General features: G+C 41.1%; 1 protein-coding gene across 3 annotated transcripts in view; it reads left to right on the top strand.

Annotated features, from left to right (window-relative positions):
* sgcd (sarcoglycan, delta (dystrophin-associated glycoprotein)) overlaps nucleotides 1-15,931 on the top strand; it is a 557,633-nt gene that overhangs the window by 108,060 nt on the left and 433,642 nt on the right. The window contains exon 2 of one of the 3 annotated variants that reach the window (XM_072590522.1): nucleotides 5,463-5,540. The exons of 1 other annotated variant lie outside the window; for it this stretch is intronic. The gene's annotated coding sequence lies outside the window, so the exon portion shown is untranslated. Of the gene's footprint in view, nucleotides 1-5,462; nucleotides 5,541-8,127; nucleotides 8,150-15,931 lie in introns of those variants that run through there. One more of the 3 variants, XM_072590523.1, reaches the window with a different exon arrangement.

Below are 15,931 nucleotides of genomic sequence, written 5' to 3'. Positions count from 1 at the left end.
GCATGGACTATTTTCTTTATGGTGAGGAATTTCATAAAGCCAAAGTACGAGGGATCTGGGAGTACCAGTCCAAGATTCTCTAAAAGTTGACTTGCAGTTTGAGTCCATGGTTAAAAAAGCAAAAGTAATGTTGTCATTTACCTCGAGAGGGTTGGAAGAAAAAGCACCATTGTGCCGCTGAGACTTTGTAAAGCTCTGGTTAGACACCATTTAGTATACTGTGTCCAGTTTTGGGCCCCACACCTCAGGAAGGACATACTGGCACTGGAGCGTGTCCAGCAGAGATCCACATGGATGATCCCTGGAACAGTGGGCCTAACATACAATGAATGGCTGAGGATCCTGGGATTGTAGTCATTGGAGTTTAAAAGGTTGAGAGGAAATCTAATAGAAACTTACAAGATAATGCATGGCTTAGAAAGGGTGGATGCTTGGAAGTTGTTTCCATTATGCGGGGAGACTAGGACCCATGGGCATAGCCTTAGAATTAGAGGGAGTTAATTTAAAACGGGAATGAGGAGACATTTCCTCAGCCAGAGGAGCGCAGTGGAGGCCGGGATGTTAAATGTCTTCAAGACAGAGATTGATAAATTTGTGATCTCACGAGGAATTAAGGGATACGGGCAGAGTGCGGGTAAGTGGAGTTGAAATGCCCATCAACCATGATTGAATGGTGGAGTGGACTCAATGGGCCCAATGGCCTTACTTCCACTCCTATGTCTTATGGTCTTATTACCACCGAAGTTAGGGCCACTGGGTGGTAGTCAATAAGGCATGCTACTTGAGCCTTCTTAAGCACGGTGATGATGTTGGCCCTCTTGAAACAGGCAGGGACAGTGGCTTGTCGCAGGGAGAGGTTGAAGATGTTCGCGAAGACCTCTAGCAGTTGATCTGCGCATGCTCTGAGTGCACAGCCTGGTACTTCGTCTGGTCCAATCAATTTCCTTGGATTCACATGAAGAAAAACTGATCTGACTTCTGATGCAGTGACTGTTGGGATAGGTGTTGTCACGACTTGTCGGAATAGGTGTTATCTCTCCAACAAAATTCTGCTCAAAGCGAGCATAACAAGCATTGAGACAATCTGGGAGGGATGTGTCATCATCTGCTGTCTTGCACTGTCTCTTTTTAGAACCTGTGATGTCATTCAGTCCTTGCCATCGTTGCCGGGTGTCTGTCTGGGTCTCTAGTTTGGATCGGTATTGGTCCTTAGCTGTCCTAATGGCTCTGCAAAGGTCATACTTGGATTTCTTATATTTGAGTGGGTCTACTGATCTGAAGGCCTCATGCCTGTTTTTTAGCATGTTCTATATGTCCTGATTCATCCAGGGTTTCCTGTTGGGGAACAGCTGGATTGACTTCCTCGGTATGCAGTCCTCCACACACTTGCTGATAAAGTCTGTGATAGTGAGTGACGTACTTGTCCAAGGTACCTGCGGACTGTTTGAAAATGGCCCCAATCAGCCGATTCCAGACAGCACCGGAGTTGATCCTCTCCCTCCTCCAACCAGCACTGGACCTATATCTGTGAGGGGCTTTTGTCTGTAAGCCGGGAGAAGAAATATAGCATTTTGATCGGAGTTCCCGAAATGAGAGTGAGGGATGGAGCGGTAGGCATCATTCACAGTGGTGTAGCAGTGGTGTTAAATGATCAGGCCCCTGGTGGAGCAGGTAATGTTCTTGTGGTTCTTGGACAACACCTTCCTTAGATTGGCTTGATTGAAGTCGCCAGTTACAATAAACAGATAGGCCAATAGCAGATGGAGTTTAATTTAGATAAACGTGAGGTGCTGAATTTTGGCAAAGCAAATCATGGCAGGACTTATGCACTTAACAGTAAGGTCCTGGGGAGTGTTACTGAACAAAGAAACCTTGGAGTACAGGTTCATAATTCCTTGAAAGTGGATTTGTAGGTAGACAGAGTAGTGAAGAAAGCATTTGGTATGCTTTCCTTTATTGATCAGTGCATTGCATATAGGAGTTTGGGGAGGTCATGTTGCTGCTGTACAGGACATTGTTTAGGCCACTTTTGGAATACTGTGTGCAATTCTGGTCTCCCTGCTTTGGGAAGGGATATTATGAAACTTGAAAATGTTCAGAAAAGATTTACAAGGATGTTGGCAAGGTTGGAGGGTTTGAGCTATGGGGAGAGGCTGAACAGGCTGGGGCTATTTTCCCTGGAGTGTCAGAGACTGAGGGGTGACCTCATAGAGGGTTATAAAGCATGAGGTGCAGGGATAAGGTGAATAGCCATGGTCTTTTCTGCAGGGTGGGGGAGTCCAAACCTAGAGGGCATAGGTTTAATGTAAGGGAGGAAAGATCTTAAAGGGGCGTAAGAGGCAATTTTTACATGCCCAGCGTGATGTGTGTACAGAATGACTGCTGGAGGAAGTGGTGGAGGCTGGTACAATTACAACATTTAAAAGGCATCTGGATGGGTATATAAATAGGAAGAGTTTAGATGGATATGGGCCAAATGCTGGCAAATGGGCTTAAATTAATTTCAGATATCTGGTCGGCATGGCCGAGTTGGATTGAACCATCCGTTTCCATGCTGTATATCTCTATGACCCTATAGCTTCTTTCTTACATCTCTGACTAGTCAATCTGGAAAGCTTCTACTTTTAAATTTCTGTCAATATTCAAAGTTATATTCCCCTTTTGTATATGCTAGAATTAATTTGGAGTTTCAACTTGAAGTTTGGAATCATTATCATATATCGTCCCACTCAAAATTTGCTGTCATTTAATATCCTTCCTGTTCAGTTCATTCCATCATCATAAATGGGTCCCAGTGTAGCTGTAGGCTGGAATTTTCAGAGGGCTGGTCCACCAGACAAGGAGTTGATAGGAACACATCCCTGCTACAGCAGCTCCATAGACATTTAACATTTCAAAGGGCATTAATTGGAGATGGGACTTCAACCCCTCACTCGGGTAGAATTTCCATCTCGAAGAGTTTCAGAAAAATTTGATTGGCCACAGCAGGATTGGGAGTACAGGCTGTTTCCAAATTCTAAGTATAGCATCCAGAACCAGGACCAGCATTGTTAAACAGAGGGGATCTTAGACCCAGCCTCTTGTTGGGGAGGTCAACATTGCAAGAAGCATCCGCACATGAACAATTGGCACCCAATGTAGAATTGCCTTTGAGTGAAGTTTTAGAGGAGTGTTATCAAACAAATGTTGACACTGTGCTGTGTGCTAAGAATGGAGACAGTAACACTGAGGACCAAAATCTTGAGTGAAGAGGTAACTTTTAAGAAGTGTCTTAAAGGGAGAGGGAAAAGTAGTGAAACAGAGTGATACCAGGAGGGATGGCTGCCACTGGTGAAGGGTTTGAAACAGAGGATCCCAAGTTGATAAATTAGAGAACTGCAGAGACCCTGCAATGTTTTAAAGCTAAAGCAGGTTTTCGAGATTGGGAGGGGCATGGTCATGAAGGGATTTGAAAACATTGCGCCAATAAGAAACATGTCATGTACAGCTACCAAGCTCAAAAGCAAACAGTCTCATTTGTTTCAACTGATATATTTTGTGATAAGATGTTCTGCGATTGAATGCTACTTGTGTATTCCCAGTCAATTATTTAGGATAATGTTTCTGATTTGAAGCAGAAGTGATACTGTTTCACTAGTCATTGAAAGATTGAGGCAAACATCCTGTTAATTGCATGGTATTGCATAGACCATCTAGTGGTGCATAGTCAGCTGAGGATGGTCTCATAACATGTAAGCAAACCACACAGTGTTCCTCAATACATTGTAGAAGGCCATCCTTTAAGTCAAATGTTATAATTTGGAAGAGCTGTCTAATATCATCAACTATAATTATGCTGATTTAATATTTGGCCATATTTGTAAGCATATAGTGATTAATATTGGGTCCAAAGTTGAAAGTGACAGCCTTTTTTAAGTTGCTGGATGCAACCCAAGTGGTGCCCATTTAAATTGGGAACTGCTCAGAATAAACCTCCTCTGATCACCCCACCACCTGTCATTTTCATGCTCTGGCAACAGGAGTTTGACCACTTTCACAAAATGTGGCATTTTCTGTTTCTTCATAATATTGCTTGATCACACAGTCTGGTTTCCTTTTGAGTATCTTGCCCTTTTGCTCGACTCACTGAAAATAAAAGTAACTTATTCATCATTTTCATAAATGAGTAAACTGAACTTTGAAATTTGATTGCAAAACAGCTGCAGAAATTCCAGAACAGCATTGAATAAAAATAGGATTCTTGGTGACCATTGTATTTTTCCGTAATAGTATAATAACCCCATTATATTACACAACATATCCTCTATCTCACCTTGAACACTGCTATTCAAAATGTGCAACTGTGTTTTATAGGAAATTGAATTGATAAAATATGCTGAGTTCATTTCCTAGAGTTTTGTTAATGTGACATTTATCCACTGTTAGCACAAATTATTGATTTTACTTTAGTAGCGTGTTTTAGTATCATTAAGCACCAAACAAAATACTTAACTTTTTGTTTTATGATGAGATTGGTAACACAATTTACAAAGAACACAAAGTAGAAAGATTATGATAAATTATTTTAAATAAAAACAAATTCTGGGATATTTCTACAGTATTGACTGCCTGAGGAGATATCATAAACGATCAATATAAACAAATTATAACCATAGTTTTATTTCTTTAAGACTTTTATAATACACAAGTTGTGGAAATAATAAATAAAATCAAACCTCAAACTGACTCCTCACTACTGAGAGTGAGTTCTTACAAATAGGCACCAAACTTGGCTTGAAATACTGTGACGAGTGAAAAAGTAAATTGGGCTAAAGAACTCAAAGTTTCTACAGATTTAGTCACTGCTGAGGATACCAGTGAACAATTAACCAACATTGGCTGCCAATTACAAACTTGACATCTTAAGGAATCTAAGGAAAGTTAAGATGAGAATTTTTAATTCTTTCCCTCTCTACCAGACACTGTCCCCCTTTTAAACTTATTATCTATGTTTGTGAATGTGGTTGATATTGTGTTTTTATCATTTTTCTTGGGATTAATAGGTCATTAACATTACGGTTTCTTGTCACTCAAGAAATCCTTGGGTAATTGGCTTCTTCACTTTGACCTATTTTACTGTACCTTTAACTGAAATGAGAAAACTTCTTGCTAATAAATACATTTTTATGCATAACCAAGAAGGGGTTAAAAAGAGGAGAGCCAATTCCCCCTTTTCATCTGTTTGTAACATTTGCAACAGTGATGTATTGTGCAGAATTATTTTCTTGGATTCACCTTTAATAACTTCAGTTTTGGAATGTTAACATTATCGACTTTTATTCTGACATTTTCCAGCTGCTCTGTCACCCCTTCCTTCATTATTTTAAATTGTGGAGTCAGATGACTGCTTAACCTTATCATTATTCAGGAATATAACCTAAATTTATTCAGTATCTCATCATAATTAACCCACTTAATTCCAGGTATCATCCTGGTGAAACATGGCTGGCCAGTTTATACTTCTGAAGGTGTGAAGCCAAAAGATAAGGACAATATTCCAGGTGAGGTTTGATCAGTACTCTTATAACTGCCATAATACTTCCTCTGTACAATGAGCCATTTTTCTCATTCTCTTTACCTGCCGGCTGCCTTTTTAACAATTGTTATGTGTGAACTGTTAAGTACATTTATTCATCTCTTCCTTATTTGACTATATTTCCATATACCATTCTTTGTTCTCTCACTTCAATTGTGACAAATTCCATTTGCCTTCACTCTGAGCACATGCTTAAACTGATCCTTTGGAATTTTGTTTTCTCTTCTTAGTTCACTACAGGCCCTAGCCTAATATTGGATATGCTACTCTCCTCTTTCAATGCAAGTTATTTATAAAAAGAGCCAGGTTCTAGTTCTGATACCTGGAGAGTACCCATTTCATTCCAACTTTCTGTATTTTCCTTCCTAATCCATTTCAATTAATATCTCAAGACTCACATCAGTTCCTACAGCTATTTTACTGTTCATGGTTGCTTTCATGCTTAATCTTTATTTAATACTTTCAGGAGATCCAATGTGAGGTACTTTTCTCTTTCTCTATCCACCATCTCAATGATTCTGTCAAAAAACTTAGGCTAGTTGGATACATCCATCTTCTACAAAACCATGTTAATCTTCCTGAATGAGATTACACTTTTTCAAATGCTTGTTGATAATGAATGCTAGCAATTTGAAATGAAAATCATTGGCTTGTGATTTTACTCACCTTGACGCTTGGCTTTTTTTAAAGTAATGGTATAAAAATCTGTCATAAATATGTTTATGCTCAGATATTAAAAAAGAAAGCATTGAAGTAGCAATACTGATATGGTATTGAATTGTGAGCAGTTTACCACTACGTCTCGGTCAAGGTAAACGTTTTACGTTTGTTTAAATATCAATGAATTTCACAAATAAAGGTACTTTGCAACTGTTAAGGCTGCATCAGTAGAGAGAGAAACTTGGTTTCAGGGCATTCATCTCTTGTTAGAACTGGACAAATTGAGAGATGTAACAGGTTTTAGATAAATAAAGATAGGGGAAGGACGTGAGGTGGAAGAAAATTTAGAAGAAACGTTAGCAATAGAGTGGAAGGCACGAATGACTCAATATGTTAAGAAGGATGATGATGAGCAAAAATGGAGTGACAAGGAGCAAATATGCTTTCAACCTATACCCTTGTGAGTGAACAGGCTTTATTAAACATAACAATATTCCAAAGATAGTAAGAGCGGGTAGCGGGTATTTTACTTGAAGCTCCCTACATTTCCAGGCTAACCTGACTTTGCTCTGATATAGCTCCATGTACACATGCTGAGTGGTTATCCATTGAGTAAAAGGCATAGTTTGCTTCACCCTAAACCTCTCCCCAAGATCTTTTCTGGGACCATTTTTATACCTTTAATGTTAACTGAAAATGCAACACTTCATTTCTTCCAACTCTGCCTCTCAAAAGCCTCTTCAGCTTGAGGGACTAATCTTCAACATTTTCAGTTCCCCTTGAGGCCATACAGAACATCTGTGCTCTTTTAATGTTTTCTTGGAGGTCTACCGTGTTGGTAAAGTGTGATAATAGCTACTGATGATGGATGGTTCTTGGACTGTGATTCTCAAGAAGATTTGAATGCAGAAACAGTGAAGCAAATCTGATTCAAAGGAGCACATGTCAGGAATGATCACAGCCTTTTGAAAGAGAGGGTAAAGGTATTGAAATTCTTGCCCCTCCTTTCCATCTACTTTGCTATCTGACCTTGGTGTGAGTGAAATTGGCAAGTTGAAGAAGGAAGGGAATTCAAAAGACAATGCAGGTGAAGACTCCTGTACCACTTCTAGGGTAAGAATGTGTCTGTCTGTACATTGTGGTATTGTTTAAACATGGTGTGAGTTTGCTGAGGTATAGAAACTGAAATCTGAAATTGTTGACACATTCTTGTGTTTGGAAGGCTGTGAGGTGTGTTATTTGAAGAACTTACATTGAGTTTTATTGCATCAATGAAATGTGAGGACAGAATGGGGTGCAGAATTGAAATAACAGGTAATAGAAACTTTTGGATAATACTTGTGCATAAAACAGAGATCATCCGAGGAGCAGGAAAATTGATGTTTCGGACCGGAGTCTTTCAATAGACCTTCTTGATGTCGAAATGTTGATTTTCCTACTCCTCGGATGCTGCCTGACTTGCTGTGATTTTCCAGCAACACACTCTGAATCTCTGATCTCCAGCATCTGCAGACCTCACTGTCTTCCCATAAAACAGAGATGTTCATCAAAATGATCACCACTACGACAGGTTTCCCTAAGGCAGGCAAGCCATGACATGAGTAGCAAATCTATTATAATAAATTGAAAGAAATACAAGGAAGCCATTGTTTCACCTGGTAGCTGTGTTTTGACTTTGGTGAAGGGGAGGGATATGATGAAAGCGCAGTTTTGCATCTCCTATGCTTATTGTGGAAAGTGCCGTCAGAAGAGGAGGGTGGGCATTGGGATTGTAGTGTGGGCCAGAATACAGTTTTGAAGTAACCCTTCAAAATACTGCAAGGAAGGGAAAGATGTGTAATTCTGATATTTTCCATTTTTATTTCAGATTTCTGGCATCTGCAGTAATAAAGTTCTAGGCTACTATACTATAAGGTACATCGTTTCAATACAGCCGATTCCATATTGTTACTCAAACAACATATATACAAAAGGTTTTATGTTTGTTTCTTTCCTTTTCCTGAGGGCAGAAAATGCTGATAAGGATGGTGAATTTATTTAATTGATTAATTAACTGGGATTGCATGATGCATTTAGTCTCCTGAATGAGTTTTGATTTCCGGTAGGGTATTCTAGTAAATAAAGGGAAGATCCAATGTTGGTTTGATTTGTATGTGCTTTGTAAGAAAAAAAAGAGGGATTACTCTTTTGTGCATAATAACATAAATTATCTTGCAGCCTGATATTTCATGTACTTAAATGAAAGAAAACTCCCTTTTAAATAGCATTAAGAGCTAAGAGCAGCGAGAAGGGGACATGAAAAGTCCTTAGTTGGTAGGATTAGGGAAAACCCAAAGGCTTTCTATAGGTATGTCAGGAATAAAAGGATGACTAGGGTAGGAATAGGACCAGTCAAGGATAGTAGTAGGAAGTTGTGTGTGGAGGCGGAGGAGATTAGTGAGACACTAAATCAATACTTTTCGTCAGTATTCACTCAGGAACAGGACACTGTTGCTGATGTGAATATTGAGTCACTAGTGATTAGAATGGATGGCCTTGAGGTACGTAGGGAAGAGGTCTGGGGAATACTGGAAAGGATGAAAATAGATAAGTCCCCTGGGCCTGATGGCATTTATCCTAGGATCCTCTGGGAAGCTAGGGAGGAGATAGCGGAGCCATTGGCCTTGATTTTTATGTCGTCGTTGTCTTCGGGAATAGTGCCAGAAGACTGGAGGATAGCGAATGTGGTCCCCTTGTTCAAGAAGGGGAGCAGGGATAGCCCGAGTAACTATAGGCCAGTGAGTCTCACTTCTGTTGTGGGCAAAGTCTTAGAGAGAATTGTAAGGGATAGGATTTATGAATATCTGGATAGGAATAATGTGATCAAGGATAGTTAGCATGGTTTTGTGAAGGGCAGGTCGTGCCTCACAAAACTTATTGAATTCTTTGAAAAGGTGACCAAGGAAGTGGACGAGGGTAAAGCAGTAGATGTGGTGTATATGGATTTTAGCAAGGCATTCGATAAGGTATCCCATGGCAGGCTAATGCAAAAACTATGGAGGTATGGCATTGAGGGTGCATTAGAGGTTTGGATTAGGAATTGGCTGGCTGGAAGGAGACAGAGGGTAGTAGTTGATGGTATAGGTTCATCTTGGAGTGCAGTTACTAGTGGTGTTCCACAAGGATCTGTTTTGGGACCATTGCTGTTTGTCATTTTTATAAATGACCTGGAGGAGGGGCTTGAATGCTGGGTGAGCAAGTTTGCGGATGACACGAAAGTCGGTGGAGTTATGGACAGCGAAGAAGGATGTGGCAGGTTACAGCGTGATATAGATAAGTTGCAGAGCTGGGCAGTAAGGTGGCAAATGGAATTCAATATAGGTAAGTGTGAAGTCATTCACTTTGGTAGGAGTAACAAGAAGATGGATTACTGGGCTAATGGTCGGATACTTGGTAGTGTGGATGAGCAGAGGGATCTTGGTGTCCATGTACACAGATCTTTGAAAGTTGCCACCCAGGTAAATAGTGCTGTGAAGAAGGCATATGGTGTACTGGGCTTTATTGGTAGAGGAATTGAGTTCCGGAGTCCTGAGGTCATGTTGCAGTTGTATAAGACTCTGGTGCGGCCTCATCTGGAGTATTGTGTGCAGTTTTGGTCGCCATACTACAGGAAGGATGTGGAGGCATTGGAACGAGTGCAGAGGAGGTTTACCAGGATGTTGCCTGGCATGGTAGGAAGATCGTATGAGGAAAGGCTGAGGCACTTGGGACTTTTCTCATTGGAGAAAAGAAGGTTTAGGGGAGATTTTATAGAGGTGTACAAGATGATTAGGGGTTTAGGTAGGGTTGACAGTGAGAACCTTTTTCCGCGTATGGAGTCAGCTGTTACTAGGGGACACAGCTTTAAATTAAGGGGTGGTAGGTGTAGGACAGATGTTAGGGGTAGATTTTTTACTCAGCGGGTTGTGAGTTCATGGAATGCCCTGCCAGTAGCAGTGGTGGACTCTCCCTCTTTATGGTCATTTAAGCGGGCATTCGACAAGCATATGGAGGTTATTGGGCTAGTGTAGGTTAGGTAGGCTTCGGTCGGCACAACATCGAGGGCCGAAGGGCCTGTACTGCGCTGTATTTTTCTATGTTCTATGTTCTATGTTCTAATGAACCTTGATCGGCTCAGTGATGGGGTCAAATACAATATTAAAAATTTTAAAACATTTGAATAAGTATGGGTTACCTTGCTTAACTTGCAAGTTTAAGAAATGTTGTGCTTCAGCTTAAAGAAAACAACTATTTTACCAAGGGAGTGACTTTACCGTGTAAATGAATGAAAAACTAAAAGTGATTTCTGTTTTAAATGATGATCCTTAAAGAAGGACTGATAATTTAATAAACCCATAATGTAAACATAAGTGTTAGATTGACATCCCTGTTCCCAATGCAGCAAACTGTCCCCAACCATTTCCCCTGGGCAGGTCCCTATTGACAAGCAACCTGTCTGTGTATCTACGTGAAACAGCATGTCAGTACAGCAACACTGATAACTTTTAGTTAACTTAGCTGGAGCAACAAGGCAAGGAACTTCTGCAAGCATGAATGTAGGTGCTAAGAGAGCAAGCAAGGAGCCCTGAGATGCAACAAAAGCAGCAATAGAAGGAGAAACTCAGCAGGTCTGTTGGCATCTGTGGCTAAAAAGCAGGGTCATTATTTTGGGTCCAGTGACCCTTCTTCAGTTCACTTTGCTTTCTCTCCACAGATGCTGCCTGACTTGCGGAGTTTCTCCAGCTATTTCTGTTTTATTCTCAGATTTCAGGCATCTACAGTTCTTTGATTTTTGTTTCACTCTGAGATGCAGCCTGGTCCAATTTGTGAGGTAGTTGCTTGCCCCTGTTAACAAAGTATCTTTGCAGCCGCCTTTCAATATGGGTTTCTGATGTTACCTTACAATGCATGTCTGTGCTGTCCTGCTAATAGATTTGCAAGGTTCCACAAGCATCCTGAGTGATTGGTAGATGCCAATGGGTTTGGCTGGTGTGTGTGTGTGTGTGTGTGTGTGTGTGTGTGTGTGTGTGTGTGTGTGTGTGTACACTGAGATGCTGTACGCTGTTGGTGCGGCTTAACATGGCAGCTGTTTGTAGCTACTAGTTATTTGAAGTTGCCATGTAATTCCATGGTAATTTGTTTGAAGCCTTTAGTAAGAAAGGGAATGCATATTAAGGAGGCGAGCTATGCAATTAACAAGGTATTTGACTGGCAATAATCCTCATTAATAGACAACTCGCTGCTGATTAGTGAGAAACTCACTTTGATGCCCAATAAATGAATAAAACACGCAGCAGTTGCACCCAGTGTCAAGATAGGCCTCACTGGAATTCTCACATAATTCTGCCACTAATTACACCTTAACTCGCACTGTTCAGGTTTCCAAAATGATTCTGCCCAATGTTTAAGTTATATATGCTGAAATAACTTACAAAATAAAGTCCTTTATTCAATAAAACAGAAATGCTGTATAAATCCACTTAATTTGTGCCAATTGTTTTGTTCGTTGCACAGACCTCCAAGGTCCATGCATGGCGGCACCTTCCAAAACTGAAAGTCAGTGGGTCAGTGGGTCAGTGCACCAATCAGACCAATCGGCATTTGCAGAACCTCGGACAAACCTTGAAGTGGCTGATTGTAACTGTTCTCATGGTGTGTGCTGACAGGTTTCACATCAATCAGAAACCAACCAGGGTGGTGGCAAAGGTATTACTCCATCCGTCTGCCTTCAAGCAGGCCTTAGCCAGTACTTAGCTCACACCTTTTTTAATTGTTTGGTCCTTTTTTGGAATTGCATTTTTGTTTTTCCATATCAGCTCACAAAAATGCTGCAGCTCCATTGCAGATTTATTCTCTGCTTATCTCTAGTACAACGCCAGGTTATAGTCCAACAGATTTATTTGGAATGTTTTATTATTAGGTACCTGATGAAGGAACAGCGCTCCGAAAGCTAGTGCTTCCAAATGAACCTGTTGGACTATAACCTGGTGTTGTGTGAGTTTAATGTTGAGTAACTGTCAAGATTTACTTCTCTTTGAATCAGGCAGGTTGACTCTGATTGGTCAAGGCATTCTTGAGAGAAATGAAACAGAAGTGGTTGATTATTTTGTTGGGTTGAAATAGTCATGTCCTGTGTACTTGTACTTGTTCTCTGCATAGAAAAGGGCTGTTGCATTAATATATGTAGGTATATCCAGTGCATGTAAGTGCAGTGCACTATGAATCCAATTAACAAACTTAAATTGATTGTCAGCATAATTCATAGCACACTGAGGAACATTTGGCAAATGTTGCCCAATCATAGAACCACATTTAATGTTGGACACTGTGTTTAGACGTTTTTTCACAACTAAAATAGTTGCATAAGTTCTGATCTCTATATTATGGCAAAAGTGTTATCACATGAGAAATGGCTCAGAGGAGGTTCAGTTTTCTTTTTTCAGGGTATGTCAGCATCACTGCAAAGATCATCATTGGTTGGCTATCACTAAATATTCTGAGAAGATGATATTGTACTGCTTTCTCATTTCACTGCAGCCTGCGATGTGTATAGAGATCCACAGTACAGGGACTTATAGAGTCATAGATTCATACAGCATGGAAACAGACTCTTTGGTCCAACCAGTCCATGCTGACCGTAATCCCAAGCTAAAATAGTCCCACTTGGCCCATATTCGTGAACTTCTAGGACATTTACCCAGCAACAATGAAGAAATGGCAACATAGTTCCAGATCAGGATCGTGTGCCTTGAAGGGGAACTTGTAAGTGATTGTGTTCAAGGTACTGCCTCCCCTGTATCTTCCAATTAATGATTGCAGGTTTAGAAGTAACTGTTAAATAAACCTTGGAGATTACTGCAGTGTACCTTGTAGATATAAACACTGCAGATGTGGTGTACAATTGGTGGAGGGAGCAAATGCTTAAGGTGGGAAGTAGAATGCCAGTTAAACAGGGTGGTTTTGCCTGGATAAGGTTGACCTTATGAATATTTTTGGAGCTGCATTCATGCAGGAATATTCCATCACTGTTCTGACTCATGCTTTATAGATGGTAGAAAAACCGTGTAGAGCCAGGAGATGAGTTACTCCTGGTAGTAAATGTAGCCTCTGATCTGCTCTTTTAACCACAGTATTTATATAATTCGGCCGGTTAAGGTGCTGATCAATGCTTGCTCCAGTGATTTTGATTTTAGGGTATCTGGCAATGATGAAACCATTGAACATCAAGAGCAGAAGTCAGATTTTGTCTTGATGGATAGGGTAAGTGCCTGGCATTTGTGATACTTGGCACTTATCAGCCCAAGGTTGAATCTTATACATTTTGTTTTGCTTGCTTGTGGGCATGGATTGCTTCATTGTTTGAGCTGTTGTGAATGGAACTGAGCACTATGCAACAATCAGCAAGCTTCCCCACAATGACCTTATAATGAGGAGAACACATTACGGAAGTAATTGAAAACGGTTGGGCTTACCCTGAGGATCTTTCTCAATCACATCTTGGTACTGATGGAATTGGCAGGATAGGAGTTAAACATAGAGGCAGGGAGAAGTGGAAACGCAGAGACATGTCAGAAGGCGATAACTGCAATTGGAAGCTCGAGGGATTGATAACTAAATTCCTACTTGACAAAGAAAGATGGGAAGGATAAAGCAACAGTAATTAGAATTAATTTATACCTGTTACTCTGTTGATGAGTCTATAAACTACTCAAGAGCAGAAATAAATTAACAATGAACACAGAAACAAGTTCAGAAAAAAGAAAGAAATTTCAGAAAACGATTAGTTGTAATCACACTTAAAGCTGCACTGTGGTCTACACTATTTAAAATATTCATTCGTGGGATATTGCCATCATTGGCTGCGCCAGTAAGTATTGCCCAAACATATGTTGAGGGTGCAAAGGTGATGGTGGTGGGATGCCTTCTCCAACCACTGCCATCCATTTGGTCAAATCAGATCCATAATGATGTGAGCGAGGAAGTTCCAGGTTATTGATTCAGCAATATTGAAGGAATGGCAGTAGAACTCCAGATCAGGATCGTAGGGCTTGGAGGGGAACTTGCAGGTGGTGGTATTCCCATGTATCTGCTGCCCTTTATCCTTCTTAATTACAAAGGTTGTGCATTTCGAATGTGCTGCCCAAGGATCTTTGGTGAATTTCTGCAGTGCATATTGTAAATGGGGCACACTGCTGCTACTGAGTGTCGGAGGTTGAGGGAGTGGATGTGGTGCTAATCAAATGGATTGTTTTGTCCTGGATGGTGTCAAGCTTCTTGAGTGTTGTTGGAGCTGCACTCATCCAGACATTCCATCACACTGGAGATCGATATTTGTGAAGCTGAGACCTCTGTAGAAAGCTGATCCACTTGGCATTTCTGGCTGAAGATTGTTGCAAATACGTCAGCCTGTCTGTTCCACTCATGTGCTGGGCTTCCCATCATTGAGGTTGGAGAGAAGTGACTTATTTATTGACCATGTAATGATGATATATTTCTTATTTTTCTGTATTTTTGTTCATAGATTGAAATAGGAAAGGAATTGTTTTAAAAGTCACACATTGTTGAAAAATGACAGTGCTTTTTGTAAACAAGTAACAAGGCATTCTTTGTAAATGCTGTTCATATAGCTGCTTATTGAAGCAGTGTTTACAGAACGGTTTTTATGAGTGCAAGGAGGATGGGTACAAGGAGGATGGGTACAAGGAGGATGAGCACAAGGAGGATTGGTACAAGGAGGATGGGTACAAGGATAATGGGTACAAGGAGGGTGGGTACAATGATAATGGGTACAAGGAGGATGGGTACAAGGAGGATGGGTACAAGGAGGATAAACACAAGAAGGATGGGTACAAGTAGGATGAGCACTAGGAGGATGGGTACAAGTAGCATGGGCACTAGGGGAATGAGCACAAGGAACATGAGCACAAGGAGGATGAGCACAAGGAGGACAGGTATAAGGAGGACGGGTACAAGGATAATGGGCACAAGGTGGATGAGTACAAGGAGGATGAGTACAAGGAGGATGAGCACAAGAAGGATGGGCACAAGGAGGATGGGCACAAGGAGGATGAGTACAAGGAGGATGGGCACAAAGACGATGGATACAAGGAGAATGGGTACAATCAGGATGGGTACAAGGAGGATGGGTACAAGGAGGATGAGTACAAGGAGGATGGGTACAAGGAGGATGGGTACAAGGAGGATGAGTACAAGGAGTATGAGTGCAAGGAGGATGGGTACAAGGAGGATGAGTACAAGGAGTATGAGTGCAAGGAGGATGGGCACAAAGACGATGGATACAAGGAGAATGGGTACAATCAGGATGGGTACAAGGAGGATGGGTACAAGGAGGATGAGTACAAGGAGGATGGGTACAAGGAGGATGGGTACAAGGAGGATGAGTACAAGGAGGATGGGTACAAGGAGGATGAGTTCAAAGAGGATGCGTAGAAGGAGGATGCGTAGAAGGAGGATGGGCACTAGGATGATGGGTACAAGGAGGATGAGCACAATAGGATGAGTACAAGGAGGATGGGTACATGGAGGACGGGTACAAGGAAGATGAGTACAAGGAGGATGGGTACATGGAAGATGAGTTCAAGGAGGATGCGTAGAAGCAGGATGCGTAGAAGGAGGATGGGTACAAGGAGGATGGGAACAAGGAGAATGGGTACAAGG

This window comes from Chiloscyllium punctatum, chromosome 20 (assembly GCF_047496795.1).
Source record: "Chiloscyllium punctatum isolate Juve2018m chromosome 20, sChiPun1.3, whole genome shotgun sequence".
Classification (NCBI taxonomy): domain Eukaryota; kingdom Metazoa; phylum Chordata; class Chondrichthyes; order Orectolobiformes; family Hemiscylliidae; genus Chiloscyllium; species Chiloscyllium punctatum.
Note: the sequence above shows the minus strand (reverse complement) of the source record. Positions and strands in the feature narration are given on the sequence as shown.